The following is a 21,620-nucleotide window of genomic DNA, read 5'->3' on the forward strand; positions in this document are numbered from 1 at the left end:
TCTCATTTAATCCTTTAACACCACATGAAATTTTGGGTTCTGTTATTACCTCCATTTTACCAGTGAGGAAACTGAGGCACAGGGAGGTAAAGTCACTTGTTCGGGGTTGCACAGTTACTTGTTCTGACATTTATATAAATGCAGGGCATTAAAGATCCTCCCTTGAAGTGAGTGAACCCACTGCTTCTGGGACCATATCTGCTATACCATAGCTTCAGGAGCATACCTTTCCTGGCAGATCCCATAATCCTTGAGTCATTTAGTCTCCAGGTTGCTACCTTGAAGTTCACTCTTAGAGGCTGGTGACCATAATACTAAAAATAACACTGTCCTAGAGAATATTTATAGTTTTTTCACTCCCTCTTCATAAGTACAGACTGTGCCTTATCTAGGAAATACCACTTATTTTGAGACTCTAGAGTTGGGCATATAAATTGTAAGGCATGTCCAGTAGTAGTCATGTTTCAAGTCACTTCAACAGACGTTTTCATGCTTCTAAAGAGCCCTGCCATGTACTTCGTGCTAGAATGGCAAATGTGATCTCAGGAGAAATAAACATGACCAATATTTAAATTGAAGTGAACCAAAGTAATAGAATAGTAAAAGGAACATAGAAAGTGGGTGAGGAGGTTAGGAAGAACTTTCCAGAAGAGTTAACATCTGAGTTGGGTTTTGAAGGATGAATAGGAGTTTGTCAGGCAGGTAACAGTCACAGAAAGATTAAGTGAAAATTCCTGGAAAGGTGGGTAGAGGTTTTCTTCTGATTTTATTGCCAGTGTATCAAGATTTTTGATGTGATAGAAAGAGTTTTCAGTTGTAAAATTCCACTTTTTTCCCCTAGTGACTTGAAATGCCATTGGGATCCTATGCCTCAACAGTGGGGCTGGATAAGTAGGAATTATGTTTCCAGCCAGTCATAGGGAGGGGCAAATGCTACCCATGCAGCACCTGTAGGCACACTGCAACTCTGGACAGAAGCAAGTTTCTTGTTTGTGTGAGGTGATGGTGGTGGTTAGCTTAGCTCCAACCCAAAACTTTGACTGCAATTGCTTGACTAGATTTTTCTTCCCTTATATGAAAATACTGTAGTTGATTGTTGTTATTTAGAAAGTATTTAGGCATTCAGTCACAAATGTTTATTGAGCATTGATGTTTGGATGGGGGTTGAGGCAGATGAAAGCCATATATAGAACTTGGGTTTTTGAAATAACAACAAATTTCAGTAAATGGTACTAATCTCAAGTATACTGCTTGGTTATACTTTTAGATATGTATATACCTGTGTAACTGCCACCCTCAGATCAACACAGAGACTGTTCCAGCACTCCGTAAGGTTCTCTTGTGACCCTTCCCGGATAAGACCCCCCTCACTCTACCCAACTCCGCTTAGTTCTGGCTTCTGTCACAAAGATTAGTTTTGCCTGTTATTGAACTTCAAATGAAATAATACAAAATGTCCTGTTTCTTATCTGGCTTCTTTAGTGCAAAGTATATCTGTGGGATTCAAATTGTTGGGAGGCATTGATTATAACATATGATTTGTGCCATTGAGGGTTGGGTCTGAATTTGTTGGTGGCATTCATTTATTCAGTACACATTTACAGGAGTTCTACAGGGGTTTATAGATTAAAGATGAATACAGTTCCTGCCATCAAGGACTTTTCAGTGTATTGAAGGAGACAGACACACAAATGTTACAGACAAGTGCTCAGTGCCACAAAGAAAACCCAGCACTTAGAAAATTTCTCAGCAAGGCACATTTACTTCTGCAGAAGGATGCTGCCTGCACCCGTCTGATCACAAGAGCACACCTTTCAGGGTAGAGCAGGGTTTTAAATCCCTACATAGTTTCTGTTTCTGTGTCCTTTCCCCATTGGCTGGAGTTGGACTGCACAGTCTAATCTGACCCAATTGGCTAGTGTTTAAAATTGAATAAGGCCAATTAGGCGGGAAGGGAGAGGCTGTCCATTACCAACTAGTTAGGAAGGGTTGTTTACAGAGTAAGAGATTTGCTAGTTATAGATTAAGCAGAGAAACAAGTGTTCATTACAGATTAAGCAGGAAGGGCTGTGTACAGAGCAAGAAAGACCAAGGAAGCTTTGAAGAGGAACTTACTGTGTCTGGCAGATTTCCCCCTCTTGAGTTTATAGTTCTTCCTCTTCAAATTTTTGTAACATATCTTGGCTTTGTTGCTCCTCTTGGTTGTCTGGGAGTAGGAACTTATCTGAGTAGTGTGGGGGAGAATCGAGAGGGGTTTTGGTGGGGGCTGTGTTTATAAGCCTTTGCCCTGATCCACGAATACAAGGTATGGTGCAGCAACCTACAAGAATGAGTACACCTGTAACAATTGCAATGGGGATAAAGATTGAGGTTATGAGTCCCTTCCATTTTCCAAACCATTTTTCCATGAGACCAGAGAAGGGGTAATCTATTCCAAAATTTTCAGCTAATTCATTTGCTAGGGTGGTAAGGCCCAGGCTTTTGTAATTGTTCCATTGCGGGCTGTGTTGTTAGGGATAAAAGTACAGCATTGGACCCCAGTCATGACACAGACCCCCACCTTTCTTGGCTAATATCATGTCCAGGGCTATCCTATTTTCCCAAGACATTTGGCTGGTAGGGCCTAATAGTTCAGCTATTCCTTTAATGGCATCCCTGGTATAATTGATAAAGCGCTGTTGATTATAGTAAATGTAATTTATCCAGTCTACATTTTTGTTTACAGTTACCCATGAGAACAATATAGATTGAAATCCTGTAGCTATTTGATTTTGGGCTTTAAATTCATTTTACACTCCTCGTGGAACTCCGATGGCATCTATATAAATATAAGGGTCAGAGGACCCGTGGGGGGTACTCCTTTTTTTGTGATTATCCTTTTTGCTTAGTCGACGAAATGCCAGGGTGGGATGGCCAATTGAATTAGGGCGCAAGTGTCGCCCCACTTATGTGGCAGAGTACCCAATAGTGGTCCACCACAATACCACCATACATCTGCTTGGGGATGAACAAGGGCAGACTGATCGGTTAGCTCCCAGAAAGGCTTAGGCTTACTGCATCTCGCTAGATTTCCGAGGAATGCCAAGTTTTCCCCTTGCTGTGAGAGACACGAGGTGAAATTGACATTGGTACCTGGAGGACAGATGGCCCTTGGGGGCTGAGCCGCAGGGCTTTTAACTTCCGGGAATAACAGCGAGACAGTTTGGCATGCCTTATTGCACCAGGCTGTGGGGTTTTGGAAGAGAGATACCATATAGCTCATACCCTGTTGGTCGGAGGACCATCCAAGTGGAAAGGGGACGATTTGGGTTTCTGGCCTGCCTGTTGCACAAGCGTAACAGTCGCTTTTGTTTAGTTTGCGGATGGAATATTTAATCCATGCTAGCCAGGCATTTGCATCTTGGTACCCTGTTTCAATAGCTAGGGTGGGTTTTAAATCTTTAACTTCTACATTGGCTACTTTGGGAGCCATTGCGTTGTAGGGAGAGACTAGTAGTTTGATTAGAAGGTTTGAAGGAGAGGGAGGAGGGGATGACGAGTCGACGGAGGAGGGGATGACGAGTCGACGAAACTCATTTTGAAAAATCCTATAGAGTCTGCCCCTGTGACCTCTGCTCCCATACCATAGAAACAACTTAATAAAGGGAGGAATTTTTGGGAAATTGAGATAGTAATGGAAATTTGTACTGGATTACATTGGTTTTGCTGGCAATTGGTGGGGGGGGCTTCCTTTAGTGAAACAATTGTATAGTTTTAGAGATACACAGAGACTTGTTGGGGAGGTCCAACCCTGATTTTTGGTAGTCCATAGAACATTGGACCAGCTATAGCAGAGATGCTGTTTTCAGAGGACAAGATTCCCAGTTAACAGAATTTTTAAAATAATATCCCAAGTCTAAGGGAACTGCCCAGTTAATAGAATCTGCCCAGTCTGAGAATTTCCAAGAAGGGCAAAGTAGAGAGCTGCCTTTGACTTTGCAAGTCTCCACAAGGTATAACAAGAAAAGCCTCAAAAGTAATGATTTGCAGTGACTCTGACGCGGTTATATTAATAATGAGATGTGGGGTAGCTAAGGGAAAGAGAAGAGAAAAAAAATGGACAGATTAGGCTTTTTTATTTAACGTTACTCTGATGGGGGTTGATCCTGGGATGATGGTCCTTGACTTTGGAGAGGGCGATGCCTTTTCGACTCGGGTATGGTGGGTCTGCCCCTTCTCAGGGGTTCAGACTGCTGTTTCAGTTGTTAGGAGCACTAGATAAAGGGTCCTTCCCAGGTGGGTTCGAGCTTTCCCTCTTTCCAACGTCTGATAGGACATGATCTCCAGGTTGGTGTTGGTGAACTGCAAATTCGAGGGGTGGAGTTTGCGCTAGGAGGCCTTGAGTCCTGAGAAAGGAAAGGGTGGAAGACAGACCAAATACATAGTTTTTACGAAACTGATCCTGTGTCTCAAATGTCAGGAGGTCTGTAGTGGAATTTAAATAAGGCAACCCATAAAACATTTCATAAGGGGATAAGCTGATGTCTTTCCGGGAAGCAGTTCGGGTTTAGGTCCCACCTCTAAATTTATCAGGGGCTTTTGGTGGGACTCGAGATAAAAGAAACAGAACCCCTGACCTCCCTATTCTTCCTCGAAGACTGTAAGTGGGATGACTTCTTTTTCCTTTTCCCATTTGGGACATTCTGTTTTGAAGTGACTTTCCACATTTGAAACATTTGTTTTGCCCTCTTTCCGTATTTTTAAGTTTCCTTGCTTTGCTTTTTCATACCCTTTATATGGCCTAGTGAGTGAGGGCTTAAGTTCTTTACAGGTTTTGGACCCTTGGGTACTTTGTTGTAGAGTGGACAGCATGATTTTTCACCTTTTGTTTTTGCTTTTCTTTATCCCTTCTTACATATACTTTCTGGGCCTCCCTCAAAGGTTCCTCTATAGTCCGATCTTTCCATTTCCAGTTCTCTATTTTTTTGTAATTTCTTTGTAATAGCTGGCCAACTATTAGTAACAAAATGGAGCTTTAACATCCCCTGCCCAAGGGGATCCACTGTTTCTAAGCCTGCATTATTTTCTCATCTGTTCCTTGAATCTGTTTAAAAACTCCATGGGCCCTTCATCTTTTCCCTGCTGTATATTAAATGCTTGGGAAATACTTTGGGTTCAAGGCACTGATTCCTGCATCCCTTTAACTGTCATTTCCCTAAAGTCTTTCATGTTTTCTTGGTGGGCTGCATTGTTACTACCCCATTGAGGGTCTTGGGCCAGAAATTTTTGTTCTGCTGCAGGGATGTTTTGACTGGGAGGATGTTCATGCTGCCAGACTATCATAGCAGCCCTGCAGATCATGGTTCTTTCCTCCCTCGAAAAGAGAATACTTAAGATGGACATTAGCTCAGCCCAAGTGTATACTTGTGGTCCTAAAAATTGGTCAATTTGATCCGTGACCCCAAAAGGATCATCTAATAGTGGTTTAAGTTCCCTCTTCAGGTTTTTGACCTCTGAACTAGTTAAGGGGGCATTTACAAAGCCAATTCCCCTTCCTCCACGTGGTACTTTTCTTAAGGGAAAAAGGGTTGGGGCAGACTCCTTTGAGGAGGAAGGGAAAGGGAAGTTGTGAGTGTCCCTGTGGCATTGTTCTGGCATTGTTCTCTTTCTCATTGGAGCTTCTCTGAAGGAGGGGCACGTTCAGGCGACTGCTCAGTAGGAATGTGGGGTGATGGGGCCCGCGGGGCAGGGTTATATGGGGGAGGGACTGAGTGTTCAGCTTGGGGCGGAGCGGTGGGTGGGAGAAGGTTGTCTAAAGGGTCCCATGTGGTGTTAGACTGCTTGGGGGTAGGGATTCTATCTTCAGGGGAGGTAGCTTTTGGCTTATTTCCTGTAGCTTTTAGGGGGTAGAGGAGGACAGTCCCCTGTGGCCAGCACAGGGCATAGTCTGTTTCCTCCTGGGAGACAGGACTTTTGTCATTGATATATTCTATTAAAAGTTGACAAATCCAATCCTCATTTGACCCCAACTTTGGCCAAAAAAAAAAAAAAAAAAAAAAAACTGACGGTTCGAGGTTGGGTTCTTTGGTCCAAATAAAACAACAATATTTTATTATTTGTTGCTTTTTCTTAATGTTTGGTCCTTTCATTATCCTTACAATATTTTAATATGAGACCTGGAGGGCTATTAGAGGGAATTTTACTGTCCGTCTTGTCCTTTATATTTCCTGTCCTGCTTGGGTTATTTCCCATCCTGGAAGTTTTAGGTGTTTCCCTGAGTTTCCTGCGTGTGTGGGGCTAAACCTCTCTTACTAGAGATTTCTTGCACTCTTTCTCTGGAGGCTCAACCACCCCACTGGAGGTTTCTTGCACTCCTTTGCCTTCCCTTCATCCTTCTTTGGCCGCTTCCCTCATGGGAATTTAGGTCCCTCTTAGCATTGGTGGGTTGGTATAAACCCCCCGACAGGAAAGCCGCCTTAAGCTGTATCAGGTGGCCACGGAACTGCAAATCCGGACTTCACACTTGCTTCACACTTAATTGTGCGTCACATTCACACACTTTCAACCACCAAGGAAGTACTTCACTGCCCCGTGGATTTTCTTACCTTGGTCTGTGCACAGTTACTGGGTCGCCGCAGTATCAGTAGGCCCTTTCCTCCCATGTTGCTGAGAGTCTGGGTTTATTTGTCACACCATGTGGGTCTCGATCCCTCACCCATGAGGCCACTGCAACAAGGCAGCAGGATGCGTGTCCTCACAAGAGATGATCAGAGACCCTTCCCCTGGAGGAGAATAGGATCCCAGACGATCCCCCAAATTGTTAGAGACAAGTGCTCAGTGCCACAAAGAAAAACCAGCACTTAGAACATTTCTCAGCAAGACATACTTAACTTCTGCGGAAGGGTGCTACCTGCACCTGTCCGATTGCAAGAGCACACTGAGCGGGGTAGGGCAGGGGTTTTTATCCCTAACACAGTTCCTGTTTCTGTGTCCTTTCCCCCATTGGCTGGAGTTGGACCCCACAGTCTAGGCTGACCCGATTAGCTAGTGTTTGAAATTGAATAAGGTCAATTAGGCAAGAAGGGAGAGGCTGTCCATTACCAACTAGTTGGGAAGGGTTGTTTACAGAGTAAGAGATTTGCTAGTTATAGATTAAGCAGAGAAACAAGTGTTGATTACAGATTAAGCAGGAAGGGCTGTGCACAGAGCAAGAAAGACCAAGGAAGCTTTGAAGAGGAACTTACTGTTTCTGGCACAAATAATCACAATGGGTGGTAGGTCAACTTTTAGGTGGTGAAAATGGTTTTCAAAAGACTTTATAGAGGTGGTGAGTTTCTTCTGATTCTTAAAAGATAATTAGGAGTTTTCCAGATGGTCAAAGGGCGCGATAGCTCACGCACAGATGTGGAGGTGTGAAGCGGAGCAGTGTCTTCAGAGACCTGCAATACCAGTACTTTGATTTTAGATTGGTGTAAGAATGCCAAAAACCTCACTTTGGGAAGAAAGTTTGAGGAAAACATTGGCATGTAAGTTTGACTTCCATCTTAAGCTGGAGCCATGGGGTGTGACCACTTTAGCATATGGTCCTGAAAATACCATAGTGGAGAAGGCAAAGAGTGGAAGTGAATTTTGGTGATTGCTGCAGCTAGGGAGAAAGGTTCCAACAGTGCTTTACTGTTGATATTGTGGAAGACCTTTACGAGGTTAGATAAAAACTATAGGGATGCTTATTATGAATGTGGTGTTTTTTTCAATAATTGAGATGAATTGAGGTGTTCCATTAAGCCATCAAAAATCCCATAAGGGTAGGTTTAGAAGTAGCACCTCTTCTTGATTTTTTTTTTTTTTAAGCAAAATTTGTTCTCCATTGCATTAGTTCGTTAGGGCCATAACAAAATATCACGGACTGGGTGGCTTAAAGAATAGAAATTATGTTCTCACAATTCTGGTGCCTGGAAGTCCAAGATCAAGATGTCAGCAGGTTCGGTTTCTTCTTTCTTCTCTTGGCTTGTAGATAGCTGCCTCTTACCATATCCTCACATGGTCTTTTCTCTGTGCTTGTCTATGTCCACATCTCATCTTTTTGTAAGGACACCAGTCATATTGGATTAGAACTCACCGTAATGGCCTCCTTTTAACTTACCTCTTTAAAGACCGTAACTCCAAATACAGTCACATGCTGAGGAAATAGAGTTTAGGGCTTCAGCATATGAATTTGTCAGACACTGCAGCTCATAACACCCATGTTTCAAAACTTATTATAATAAGAGTTGGGTTTTTCGGGGGTTGTCACCAGAGAAAAACAGGCTAGAAAAGCTGCAATATCAGCAGGTAGCAGTGTTGTAGGCCGAAGTCATGTAGGACCCCTGTGGGTGCTTGGCTCGCTTTTAAAGTGCCATCTCTGAGTTCTTAGTGGCTTGGGTCTGTGCATACACAAACCTTTTGGGTAGTACAGCTTAACTCCTTGTGTGTTCTCATAAATTAATGCTGAAAATAGAGACTAAGAAGTAAAGAAACCAAACTGTAAAGGCCAAGTGAGCATCACAAGGGAGATAATTTCATAACTTTTATAACTCTAAATTTATTCTAGAGATGAACAAACCATATCCCTCTTTTACTATTTAAACCACCCCCCCTACCTTTTTGATTGGGCTGAGTTAAACAGCCTTGGCATTCTCCTTATCAAAACATTTGGATACCAAAGAACTGTTTTAAAATGCCTGAATCTTCTCCTTGGAGGCAAGAAATTGTTTTCTGTAGAAGGTTTGTATTTTGATTTTTCTGTTGTGATTGCCACAAAGAGGGTGGAGGGATAGTTTTTTTCTTTCTTGTTTAAGGAAGTTTTTAAGGAAGTGCTTTTACATAGTCATTTCTTAAATTGTTTCTTAAATTGAATTTTGGAGGGACTGCTTTTGTTTTCACATGAATAGGAATTCTGTGGTAGCAGATGAGGCATGTTTTAGATACCTGAGAACTGGAAATCTTTGATTTTCAGTGTAATAGTATTTATTATAATGGTGTGTGTCACAGAGTTTACTAAGGTATATTAGCTCACACCCACTGGTATTAGACCCAGCCTAATGTAAAACAGGGAATCTTGGGAAGTCATGGCATCCCCGGGTGTTCTCATATTGCATCCCTGCTAAGGCCAGTGCTGTTCCATTGCCTTTTGGTTCCTTCCCTTAGTCATGGGCTTCTTGACCACTAATTAGATTTTGCCAGGATAGTCTAGGTCCGAAGCAGGCATTTTTAAATCTTTGAACAGCAGCAAATGTAGTGTGCCTTGTAGCTCCAGTTTCTATTTGTATGAATATGTGTACTTGTTGTCTTTGAGTGAAGTACTACTATTGTGTCATTGTTAATTCTTTTAAAAAGGAGTAAATTCATTGTTTGAAATGGATCATAGTTCAAAAGTATATCCAGATTTTACTTATTTTTGAGGAATACTGTCTTTCTGAAAAGACTGTCTAAGACAGTAAACATTACCTATTACTCCAGCAAATTAAATGTGTTAACTTTCCAAGTTTTTCTATTTTGTTTTCTACCATTTCATTCTACTCTACACTTAGATTTGACTTTACCCATTTTTCTTGTGTGTGTGTGGTTCATGTCCTTTTTATAAAAAAAAGAAATTAGGTAGAGAATACCACTTAGAAAAGTGTGTGTGTGTGTGTGTGTGTGTGTGTGTGTGTTTTTACCATAAAAATGCTGATAGTACTCAGAAGCTTTGGATATTGGGAACCTGTGGCCCTTGGATTAACGGGAGTCTGATTTGAAATTCTTCTTTTTTTTTTTTTTTTTTTTTTTTGAGACGCAGTCTCACTCTGTCGCCCAGGCTGGAGTGCAGTGACACGATCTCAGCTCACTGCAAGCTCTGCCTCCCGGGTTCACGCCATTCTCCTGCCTCAGCCTCCTGAGTAGCTGGGATTATAGGCACATGCTACCACACCCAGCAAATTTTTTTGTTTTTGAGTAGAGCTGGAGTTTCTTCATGTTGGCCAGGCTGGTCTTGAACTCTCGACCTCAAGTGATCCGCCCACCTCGGCCTCCCAATCTCCTGGCATTCTTTTTTTTTCTTTATATATATATATATATATATTTTATTATACTTTAAGTTCTAAGGTACATGTGCACAACGTGCAGCTTTGTTACATATGTATACATGTGCCATGTTGGTGTGCTGCACCCATTAACTCGTCATTTACATTAGGTATATCTCCTAATGCTATCCCTCCCCCCTCCTCCCACCCCACAACAGGCCCCGGTGTGTGATGTTCCCCTTCCTGTGTCCAAGTGTTCTCATTGTTCAATTCCCACCTGTGAGTGAGAACATGCGGCGTTTGGTTTTTTGTCCTTGCGATAGTTTGCTGAGAATGATGGTTTCCAGCTTCATCCATGTCCCTACAAAGGACATGAACTCATCCGTTTGTATGGCTGCATAGTATTCCATGGTGTATATGTGCCACATTTTCTTAATCCAGTCTATCATTGTTGGACATTTGGGTTGGTTCCAACTCTTTGCTATCGTGAATAGTGCCGCAGTAAACATACGTGTGCATGTGTCTTTATAGCAGCATGATTTATAATCCTTTGGGTATATACCCAGTAATGGGATGGCTGGGTCGAATGGTATTTCTAGTTCTAGATCCTTGAGGAATCGCTACACTGACTTCCACAATGGTTGAACCAGTTTACAGTCCCACCAACAGTGTAAAAGTGTTCCTATTTCTCCACATCCTCTCCGGCACCTGTTGTTTCCTGACTTTTTAATGATGGCCATTCTAACTGGTGTGAGATGGTATCTCATTGTAGTTTTGATTTGCATTTCTCTGATGGCCAGTGATGATGAGCATTTTTTCATGTGTCTTTTGGCTGCATAAATGTCTTCTTTTGAAAGTGTCTGTTCATATCCTTTGCCCACCTGTTGATGGAGTTGTTTTTTTCTTGTAAATTTGTTTGAGTTCTTTGTAGATTCTGGATATTAGCCCTTTGTCAGATGAGTAGATTGCAGAAATTGTCTCCCATTTTGTAGGTTGCCTGTTCACTCTGATGGTAGTCTCTTTTGCTGTGCAGAAGCTCTTTAGTTTAATTAGATCCCATTTGTCAATTTTGGCTTTTGTTGCCATTACTTTTGGTGTTTTAGACATGAAGTCCTTGCCCATGCCTATGTCCTGAATGGTATTGCCTAGGTTTTCTTCTAGGGTTTTTATGGTTTTAGGTCTAACATTTAAGTCTTTAATCCATCTTGAATTAATTTTTGTATAAGGTGTAAGGAAGGGATCCAGTTTCAGCTTTCTACATATGGCTAGCCAGTTTTCCCAGCACCATTTGTTGAATAGGAAATCCTTTCCCCATTTCTTGTTTTTGTCAGGTTTGTCAAAGATCAGATGGTTGTAGATGTGTGGTATTATTTCTGAGGGCTCTGTTCTGTTCTGTTGGTCTATATCTCTGTTTTGGTACCAGTACCATGCTGTTTTGGTTACTGTAGCCTTGTAGTATAGTTTGAAGTCAGGTAGCATGATGCCTCCAGCTTTGTTCTTTTGGCCTAGGATTGACTTGGCAATGCGGGCTCTTTTTTGGTTCCATACGAACTTTAAAGTAGTTTTCTCTAATTCTGTGAAGAAAGTCATTGGTAGCTTGATGGGGATGGCATTGAATCTATAAATTACCTTGGGCAGTATGGCCATTTTCACAATATTCATTTTTCCTATCCATGAGCATGGAATGTTCTTCCATTTGTTTGTGCAGTCTTTTATTTCATTGAGCAGTGGTTTGTAGTTGTCCTTGAAGAGGTCCTTCACATCCCTTGTAAGTTGGATTCCTAGGTATTTTATTCTCTTTGAAGCAATTGTGAATGGGAGTTCACTCATGATTTGGCTCTCTGTTTGTCTGTTATTGGTGTACAAGAATGCTTGTGATTTTTACACATTGATTTTGTATCCTGAGACTTTGCTGAAGTTGCTTATCAGCTTAAGGAGATTTTGGGCTGAGACAATGGGGTTTTCTAGATATACAATCATGTCATCTGCAAACAAGGGACAATTTGACTTCCTCTTTTCCTACTTGAATACCTTTATTTCTTTCTCCTGCCTGATTGCCCTGGCCAGAACTTCCAACACTATGTTGAGTAGCAGTGGTGAGAGAGGGCATCCCTGTGTTGTGCCAGTTTTCAAAGGGAATGCTTCCAGTTTTTGCCCATTCGGTATGATATTGGCTGTGGGTTTGTCATAAATAGCTCTTATTATTTTGAAATACGTCCCATCAATACCTAATTTATTGAGAGTTTTTAGCAAGAAGGGCTGTTGAATTTTGTCAAAGGCCTTTTCTGCATCTATTGAGATAATCATGTGGTTTTTGTCTTTGGTTCTGTTTATATGCTGGATTACATTTATTGATTTGCGTATGTTGAACCAGCCTTGCATCCCAGGGATGAAGCCCACTTGATTATGGTGGATAAGCTTTTTGATGTGCTGCTGGATTTGGTTTGCCAGTATTTTATTGAGGATTTTTGTGTTGATGTTCATCAGGGATATTGGTCTAAAATTCTCTTTTTTGTTGTTGTGTCTCTTCTCCTGGCTTTCTTAAGAGTCCCCCCATTCACCTTTTGATTAGAGACATTTCAACAAAATAATTTTAGACCATATCCTACAGGGGGAGAAAGGGGAGATCAGGGTCCTTAGATGACATTGCATTAGAGAGTGGGAGCTAGAGTAGCATGTCTTTGGTCCTAGAAAATTTTCTTGATCTCTGTGTTTAGTTAGACTCTTAGTTTGCAGGGTACAAAGATTTAGGCCTAACTAGCTTAGAGAAGTGGTGTGGAGTAGTGTAGGAGACTGAATCATTGGTCTCAATTCTTCACTTTCCTGTCGTAGTTTTCTACATCTTTACCCTGCCATAACCTCATGGGAGATGGGGTTTTTGTACCTGCCTCTTCATTTTGGGCATGAGCATATGACTTACTTTGGCCCAGTGGGATGTTAGCGGACAAGACAAAAGCAGAGGTTAGTAGTATGGTTGGGCTGATGGGCTTATCCTCTAGTGCCTCTGTCATGATCATGAGAAGAAAAACCCTGAATCGCCGCAGACTCTTCAGCCTGTTCTCATTGTGAGACCATACAGCAGAGCCACCCGAGCCGACCTGAGCTTAAAGCAGTGCCAGCACAACTCAGATGCCTGAGTGAAAATAAAATTCTTATTGTTGTATGACACTGAGATTTTGTGGTCTGTTGTTCAGCGTTATTGTGGCAATAGATGATGACTAACACATTTATCCTGCTGGATCCAGGACAACTCCAGGGGCTTTCGTAAGCAGGTTTTCTTGGATAGTCTCTATAGGATTTTGCCATTTACATCACTCCCTGTGGGTCAGCCTCACCCTTCTTTTCCTACCTACCGGCTTCCTCATCCTACCTGCTGCTACCTGCCTCTACTTTATAGCTTCTGCTTGCTTATAGAGTATGCCCCCTCTTACTTTTTCCATGCCCAAGGTCCCTCCCTCATGTCTCCTCCAGGCTCTCTGAATTTCATGACTTCTCAGCGTTTACTTTTATTGCTTAATGCTTTATTCTTTTGGTACATTCCATTTCAAATTTGAGAGAATCTATTTTGCCCAGCAGGGGTTTTTTGTTTTTTTTTGTTTGTGTTTCACCACAGAAATGTCATCAGTTGCTGGCCTGTTAGGCATTGACTGCTCTTGGGTTAGGGAGTCCACCTCTGGTCAATTAGATGTGTCACTGCATTATTAATAGGAGGCTATCCTTTGTACACGTTAGTGTCATTATGACTTACTTTTGGAGTGAGTATTAAAGCTCATCAGTTTTCAGTCTGATCAGTTCCCCACTTACCAGAGAGAACATTACTTTTGCAAGCTTTTAATTTTCTGAGGCTGCATTCCATTTTTTTGTTTCCTAGTTCCAAGATACTAACCTTATGGTGTGAACTCTTGGGATGAACCTTTGTCAATGAAAAGCATGAGAGAAGAGACCCTCTACTGAAAGGAAAGCTGATTCACCTGAAAGGCTTGCTAATTATTCCAAAATCCTGAATAAGCTGACTTATTTTCTTATCAACTTCAAAGAGAAGAAGAAAATAAGTCAGCTCATTTGGAAGGTTTAGGCTACTTAGGCTATCCCATAGTATTTCTGTAACAGAAGAGATTGGCCAATTTAAAGTTAGTTTATAGCAATTACAAGGCTATGCTTAACTAGAGTTGTCTGTAAGTATTTTTCTAAGTATGTTTTTTGGATACTATTTTAAATGGTACTTTAAAGAATGTTAATTTGCAATTGTTTCTTGCTAGTATGTTGAAATGTAATTGATTTTTATATGTCAATCTTACAGCCTATGCTATGACCTTATTAAATTATAGTTCTAGAAGCTCTTTTTATAGATTCTTTGGAATTTTCTATGTTATGATTAGTTATGTCAAGTGCAAATAACCATTTTATTTCTTCCTGTATACTCTTTATGCCTTCTGTTTCTTTTTCTTGTCTTATTGTACTGGCTAGGATCCCTCCTCCTCACATGATACTGAGTCAGTGTGATGAGGTTAGATGTCTTTGTCTTGTTCCTGAATTTAAGGGAAAATAATTCATTCACATTAACTACACATTTTTTGTCAATGCCTTTTATCAAGTTGAGGAAGTTACCTTTTGTTCCAAATTTGTTGAGAGTTTTTATCGTAAATGGATTTTGAATTTTGTTACATGCTTTTTGTGTATCGCGATGACCATGGAGTTTTTCCTTTGGTCTGTTGATACAGTGAATTATATTGATTGATGTTTTTGAGGATTGACTCACTCTTGCATTCCTAGTATAAATCTCACTTGATCTTGATCTATTATTGTTACCAGCGGGTCTTTGTTCTTAGAGCTCCCAAGATGGTGGTGGGCTGCTCCCATGATGACAGCAAGCCTTTTGTTCTCTGACCTGGGGTTCTTGGCCTCACAGATTCTAAGGAATGGAACCTTGGCCCATGCAGTGAGTGCTATAGCTCTATTAGAAGCCATGGGTCACGGAAGAGAACCGTGGAACCCAGAGACTAGCATTCAGCTCGATTAGGACGAATCCAGGCACTTAGCCATGCAGGAACAATGGTGAGCCTCTAGCCCGATCAGGAGTGGCAGTGGGCACCTTGCTGGATCAGAAGTGCAGCGGACACCCTGCTGGATCCGAAGGGGTGGAAGTCAACGGCGGGTCTTGTGACGGCGTTCAGCAGTAGTTGACGGGGAGCAAAAGCTCATCTTGAGCCCGAACAAACACGGACCAGAAGAGTGAGCAGTTGCAAGATTTAGTAAGAGTGAAAACAGAGCTCCCATACAATGGGAGGGGACCCAGAGGGGGTTGCCACTACCTGCTCAAATGCCTGGATTTATATCCCAATCATTGTCCCTTCCCCTGTGCTCTCAGATGATATATGATTTGACTATTTCTTTACCTCCTGCTTTTAGCCTAATTTGTATTTTAGTGAGCCCTCTTTACTACCTGATTGGTCAGGTGTGAGCTGAGTTACAAGCCCCATGTTTAAAGGTGGGTGCAGTCCTCTTCCCCAGCTAGGCTTAGGAATTCTTAGTCGGCCTAGGAAATCCAGCTACTCCTGTCTCTCATTATCTTTTTTATATATTGCAGGATTCAATTTGCTAGTATTTTGTTAAGGAGTTTAATGTCACCTGTTTTGATCTTTGTCTTTGGTTGATGGTTTCTTGTATTTGCTGTGTTTGATGTCAAGATAATGCTGGCCTCATAAAATGAGGTGGGAAGTGTCCCCTCCTTTTCTATTTTCTGGAAGAGTTTATGTAAAATTGATATTATTTCTTCCTTAAATATGGTAAAATTCACCAGTGAAGTCATCTGCGCCTGGAGTTCTCTTTGTTGGAAGGCGTTAAACTATAAATTTACCATCTTTCATAGATAAAGAAAGAACTGTTCAAATTCTCTGTTTCTTTTTTTTACTTTTTTTTTTTTTTGAGACAGAGTTTCACTCTTGTTGCCAAGGCTGGAGTGCAATGGTGCAATCTTGGCTTACTGCAACCTCTTGGCTCACTGCAACCAGGTTCAAGTGATTCTCCTGCCTCAGCCTCCCGAGTAGCTGGGAGTACAGGAATGCTCCCTATGCCTGGCTTATTTTGTATTTTTAGTAAAGACAGGGTTTCTTCACGTTGGTCAGGCTGTTCTAGAACTCCCAACCTCAGGTAATCCGCCTGCCTCGGCCTCCCAAAGTGCTGGGATTACAGGCGTGAGCCACCACGCCCGGCTACTCTATATCTTCTTGAGTGAGCTTTGGTAGCTTGCACTTTTGTGGAGTTATTCAGCTTATCTAAGTTCAAATTTATATACAGGAATTTGCTAATAATATTCCATTATCCTTTAATATATACCTCATGATGTCTCCTCTTTGAGTCCTAATACTGGTAAATTGTGTCTTTTCCCTTTTTTTACTTGATCATTCTACTTTGAGATTTATAAAAAACTCACTTTGGTTTCTTTCCTTTTCTCCACTATTTTTCTGTTCTTAATTTCATTGATCTTTGTTCGTTTTGATTTCTTCTGCTTCCTTTGGGTTTAATTTGGTCTCCATTTTTAGTTTCTTAGGTGGAAGTTTAATTGATTTGAGGTCTTTCTTCTTCCCTAATATAAGCTTTAATGCTATAAACTTTTGTCTAAGCACTGTTTAAGTTGCATTCTATAAATTTTCCTATGTTGTTTTGATTTTGATTCAATTCAAAGTATTTTCTAGTTTCCCTTGTTACTTCTTTTTTAATCCATGTATTGTCTAGAAATGTGTTTTATTTTTATTTATGGATTTTCCTGATATCTTTCTGTTAATTTCAAATTTAATTTTTCTATAGTTGGATAGTATAATTTTAATTCTTTCAAATTTGTTGAGGTTTGTTTTATGGCCAAGAATATAGGCTGTATTGGTGAACGTTCCATGTTCACTTGAAAAGAATGTATATTCTGCTCTTGTAGGGTGAGGTGTTCTGTAAATGTTAATTAGGTAAAGTTGGTTGTAGTGTTATTGGTATCTTCTAGATAGAAATTTTTTTCTACACACTATGGATTACCAGAAGTGGAGTGTTAAGTCCACTGTTAATTATGGATATGTATGTTTCTCCTTAACAGTTCTCTGAATTCTTACATCGTGTGCTGTTAAGCTCTGATGTCAGGTGCAAACATATTAAGGATTGTTATATCTTTTTGATGAATTAACTCACTTATCATTATGGGATGTCTCTATTGCTTTCAGTATTTATTTCAAATCTACTTTGTGTAAATTTATGTAACCTCTCTAGCTTTCTTTTGATTGGTATGTGTATGGTGTATCTTTTTCCATCATTTTACTTGTAACGTATCTATGTCTTTAAAACGGATTTCTTATAGAAACATATAACTGGGTATTGTGATAATCTCAGCCTTTTAACTGGTATGTATAGACTGTTTACATTTAACATAATTATTAATATGGTTGAATTTAAGTCTGTTATCTTGCCAATTGATTTCTATTTGTCTCTGACTTTTTCCCCCTTTCCTCTTTATTCCTGCTTTTAGATTGAGGGTTTTTTAAAATTCAATTTTATCTCTATTATTAATGTATTAGTTATCTCTTTTTATAAAAATTTAGTGATTGTCCTTGGATTTACAAGATACATCACAACCTACCTTCTCATATTATACTACTCCTCATATAGTATGAGATCCTAACAATACAGTATATTTCTGGTTTTTCCTCTTCATCCTATATGATATTGTCATACATTTTGCTTTTATACTTTTTATAATCTCTACAATACACTGCTACTGTTTTTGCTTTAGGCAGTTATCTTTTAGAATGATTAAAAATGTGAAAAAAGATCTCACATTGACTTCTGTTTTTGCCATTTCTGGAGGTATCCACTTCTTCATGTAGGTCCTCATTTTTGTTCAGTGTCATATACCTTCTACTTAAAGAACTTTGTTTACCATTTCTTGTAGTGCAGGTATGCTGACATTGAATTATCTTAGCTTTTAATTATGTGAAAACTCATTGTTTTGCTTTCATTTTGGGGAGGTACTTCTGGGTTGTGAGGTGTGTGTTTTTTTTTCCTTCATTACTTTAAAGATATTACTTCATTGTTCTCTGGATTGCAAAAATTCTGATGAGTAGTCTGATGAATTTTTTATTTTAATTTTCTTCTTCCAAGGTAATCTCTTTTCCCCCCTCTGGCTGCATTTAAGATTTTCTGTTTAACTTTGATTTTTAGCTATTTAACTGTGAAGTGTCTCGATATGTGTTCTTTATTGTATTTATTTATTTGTGTGCTTGTTTATATTTATTCTGTAGGGTTCTCTGAGCTTCTTGGAGCTGTGGTTTGATGACTTTATTTTTGGAGAATTCCTAGCCTCTTTTCCCCCCTGCCAAATACTGTTTCTGCCTCATTCCCCTCTCTATCCCCTTCTGCCATCCGGGACTCCAGTTACATGTATATGATGCCATTGATCATATCCCACAGCTCTCCAGCCTTCTTTCTGTGTTTTCCTCCATTTCTTTTTCTCCCTTTTTGTTGCAGTTTGGGTGATTTCTAGTGACCTATCTTCAAGTTCATCAATTGCTTCCTTGACTGTGTAGAGTGTTCTTACGAGCCCGTCAAAGGAACTTTTAAATCTCTGATGACTTAAAAAAGTTATACCATTTCCATTTGATTCTTTGTCACATATTTCATCTTTCTGTTGAAGTTTGCCATCCGTTCGTACATATTGTCTACTAAATTTTTTAACATATCAATTGTTGTTATTTTAAATTTCCTCTCCAATAGTTATGACATTTTGGTCATCTTTCTTAGTCTGGCTCTCTTGTTTGGTTTGTCTTTTGGTATGGGTTCTTCCCTTCTTTTGCTTTTTCATATACCTTATAGTTTTTGATCGACTGGTGGACATTATTGTAGAACAATAGAGACTGAGATGGACATTAAATATTGATGTTGAGACTACTACTGTTACATTGGTACTGGGGTTTGGCAGGGAGTCATATTTGTGCATATAGAATATTCAGCACCTGTTACAGGATTTGGAGTATAACTTTACTATTTTCAATTATTATAAAGTTTCATATTTCCATATTGTTTCCTTTTATAATACCCCAAAGATTCACCTTATCAAGAATTTCCCCTTGGAGTTGCCTACTCCTTTATTTCTACTCACCGTGTCCGAAACTCTTCCTTAGTTGTATCAGCTTTTGCATCAAATGACATTTGTTAGCATGTTTGTCTTTCTCATGAGACTGATTTCTTAAAAGCAGGTAGTGTTTTGTTAGTATTTGGATATGTAGATTCTTTAACTACATTTTAGGTATAGGTTTTTTTTAAGTAATTGAATTGAGTTGAGATTATTTAATGATTTTTATTCCTTAGAAACCCACACTGCCCCTCCCACCAACAGTTTTTGGGAAGATTGTCTCTGTGTTTCCACAGTCAACTGTGATGTATCTTAAAAAATGCACTGGAGTAAGAAGTGAGGGCTGGCCGTGGATGAATTTTTGAGGAAGTTGCTTTTATACAGAGAAGACATACATTTTCTCTCCTAGTTATCCATGTATGTTTTGTGTCCCTACCTTGACGATAAGGTTTTGAGGGAATAGCTGTCTTCTGCTTCTCCAGTATTCCCTTTACTATTAGCACAATGCTGGCTATACAGCAAATGCTCATTAAATATTTCTTCACAGGATTTAATGAGACTAATGGATTTTAGAAGAAGGTACTAATAGATTTACTTTTTCAGTTTGCCCCTTAAAAACTTCAAGTGGTGATAATGGTGATTTTTTTTTTTCTTTTTTGAGATGGAATCTTGCTCTGTCGTCAGGCTGGAGTGCAGTGGCATGATCTCGGCTCACTGCAACCTCTGCCTCCCAGAGTTGAAGCAATTCTCCTGCCTCAGCCTCCTGAGTAGCTGGGACTACAGGCACGCACCACTACACCCAGCTAATTTTTGTATTTTTAGTAGAGACAGGGTTTCACCATGTTGGCCAGGATGGTCTCGATCTCTTGACCTTGTGAACCGCCTACCTCGGCCTCCCAAAGTGCTGGGATTACAGGTGTGAGCCACCGTGGTCAGCTGATAATGGTGATATTATTTCATTATGGCAGGCCTATCATATGTAGCTAAGAATGTGGACTCTGCAACCAGACTGCCTGGATTTGAATCCTAGCTTAGCTACTTATTAGATCTGTTATCTTTGGCAAGTTACTTGACCTTCTTGTGCTTCAATGTTCTCGTCTGTACAATGGGAACAATAACAGTACTGTACCTATCTCATGGGATGATTATGATGATGAAGACAAAATGCGGTAAATGTTAGCTGCTGCATTCTACCTTAATTATTAACAGTGAATATTAGACAAATCCAATTTTAAGTTCTTAGAAGATAAGTTCTTTGAGTAGAAGGACTTTAATATTGGAAAGCCATCTATCAGTGTGGATAAATATAACTACTACTTCTGTATTAATTAAGGAAGTAACCACCTTTGCTTGGAATATTAACAGCAGAAAGGGAGCAGAGCTAATTAATTTCAACTTTGCTCGCAATAGTGTTGTCTCTTCTGTCTTACCTTAGGAACAATCTGCCCTATGCCTAGGGGAATAAGATCAATAGAGAAACAAATTTCCCAGATGAGCTTTCACTACAACCAAATGTACTTCATCTTATAGCTTATTTTGAATTGTATGTTAAAACTATATTCATTCTTACCTAAAGGTAAGGCATCATTTATTGTTGTTTTTATAATGTCTCCTTTTTACCACCATTATTGGCCAAAACGTGTTCAATAGATGTATTTTTTGTTGTCTTTTCCTTTTTTTTTTTGAGACTGGGTTTCACTGTGTCACCCAGGCATAATCACGTCTCATTGCAACCTTGACCTCCCAGGCTTAGGTAATCCTCCTGCCTCAGCCTTCCAAGTAGCTGGGACCACAGGCATGCACCACCATACCCGGCTAATTTTTTATTTTTTTTTAGAGATGGGGTGTCCTTATGTTGCCCAGTGTGGTCTTGATCTTCTGGACTCAAGCCATCCTCAGCCTCCCTAAGTGCTAGGATTACAGGGGTGAGCCAATCAAGAGATGTGTAAAGCAGAGAAGGGAGTCACAGAAAGGTGAGTTTAGCCTGGTAAGACATATTTGGCAGACAGCTGTTGGGAAAATATTGTTAAGATACAATATTTTGGATTCACTATTTTCTTTACCTAACAAGAAAGGATACAAAGGACAGTTACAGAGCAAAACATAAACACTCTTTGCATAGCTTTGGTGCCTGTATTGCCTGCTGAACCCCTTTATCAAAATAGTAGTTTATAGCATTTGAACAGTGCCCTCTTCTATACATGCAGTAGACTGCTGTTTTCTTAAGTTGTGAAAGGAAATTGGTGATGCACTTGACCTATGAATCCATGATATAGTCAGTTAATGTTTTAACTACACTGATACCAAGTATAAGGTGATAATAGCCTGACCTAACTTGGGAATAGTGGAAATGGAGAAGAGATTGCTGTAAATGTACTTTAAAAAGCAAAACAAAACAAAAACCTGTTTTTTTCTTTCATTGTACTAAAGATTATTTCTTTGATTGTATAAAAATCTATGAGTGTTGGAAAAGCTTGAAAAGTAGGAAGAGG

The 21,620-nt window shown here is 40.0% G+C and overlaps 1 protein-coding gene across 6 annotated transcripts in view; it reads left to right on the forward strand.

The window, feature by feature from the left end:
* CHD6 (chromodomain helicase DNA binding protein 6) overlaps window positions 1-21,620 on the forward strand; it is a 214,176-nt gene that overhangs the window by 16,625 nt on the left and 175,931 nt on the right. For 2 of the 6 annotated variants that reach the window (XM_063633846.1, XM_055266599.2), the window contains one exon: window positions 20,966-21,101. The exons of the other annotated variants lie outside the window; for them this stretch is intronic. The gene's annotated coding sequence lies outside the window, so the exon portion shown is untranslated. The remainder of the gene's footprint in view (window positions 1-20,965; window positions 21,102-21,620) is intronic. 6 annotated transcript variants of the gene reach the window in all.

This window comes from Symphalangus syndactylus, chromosome 24 (genome assembly GCF_028878055.3).
Source record: "Symphalangus syndactylus isolate Jambi chromosome 24, NHGRI_mSymSyn1-v2.1_pri, whole genome shotgun sequence".
NCBI lineage: Eukaryota > Metazoa > Chordata > Mammalia > Primates > Hylobatidae > Symphalangus > Symphalangus syndactylus.